Here is an 885-nt window from a genome sequence, read left to right as displayed (position 1 = left end):
AGACCAAAACATGTAGAAAGCATGCGCGTGTCCCACACGAAAAGATGGGTTCTTTCTCTCCTCCTGTTGCCCCGAAATCCTGGCCTTCGGCGGTAAGTCGTTGGTCACCTTCCCATGGCGAGCACCGTGCACATTCGATCACGTAACCAAGTGCTATCCCGTCTCGGTAGAACTGTTTCCGAAACTGTTATTTTCCCGTAAGTTACAACCGTGCACATGTAGTCTGTTTTTTTGCGTCTGCAAGAGGTGGATTGCTTACGAGGTTTGCGTCTGCAAGAGGTGTATCGCTTACGAGGAAGGGTTAGTTGAAGCGGAAGTTCCTTATCCCCTGCCTGTCGTTGCCGACGCAAAATATATACCGTGAAGCCTGGATCACCAACCTTCTTTCGCGCTTAAGCTTGGCGCTCGCAGGAAACGCTACTAATGCATCCCTTGCGGCAGGAACCATAGGTGTAGCGGGAAGCATGTCCTCGTGTCGCTGATGCGTTTACTTCGCGGGAATTCGATGGAGTCGGCGCCATGTACGGCTCTCACGGAAGAGGAAGTTAGGGAGGACGGGCAGGATAAGGGTGGGGAGAACGCGTTCGGCGAAAGCAACAGAGAGCGACTATTCTGCCGTTCGAACCTATTCCGCGCTGATTTAACTAGAATGGTGCCAGTTGATACGTAAACATTGCTTGTAGTCGTACCCTACACCCACAGGTTTCAGATTCGGATTCTTCTTCTTCAGACGTTTCCTCCTGAATAGAACACCCCCTCCTCCCACGCAGTTCGCCTGTTCACAGTAACACTAGGAACTTTTACTGGCCATTAAATCCTGATTTCTGACGTCTTTATGTTTTTCTCGACAGAGCGAGCACTTCGCCGCCAACCGGGGATGTCCAG

Source organism: Haemaphysalis longicornis, unplaced genomic scaffold, assembly GCF_048455015.1.
Source record: "Haemaphysalis longicornis isolate Haplotype H1 unplaced genomic scaffold, Haemaphysalis longicornis Haplotype H1 scaffold_18, whole genome shotgun sequence".
Lineage (NCBI taxonomy): Eukaryota > Metazoa > Arthropoda > Arachnida > Ixodida > Ixodidae > Haemaphysalis > Haemaphysalis longicornis.
This window is presented reverse-complemented; position numbering follows the sequence as displayed.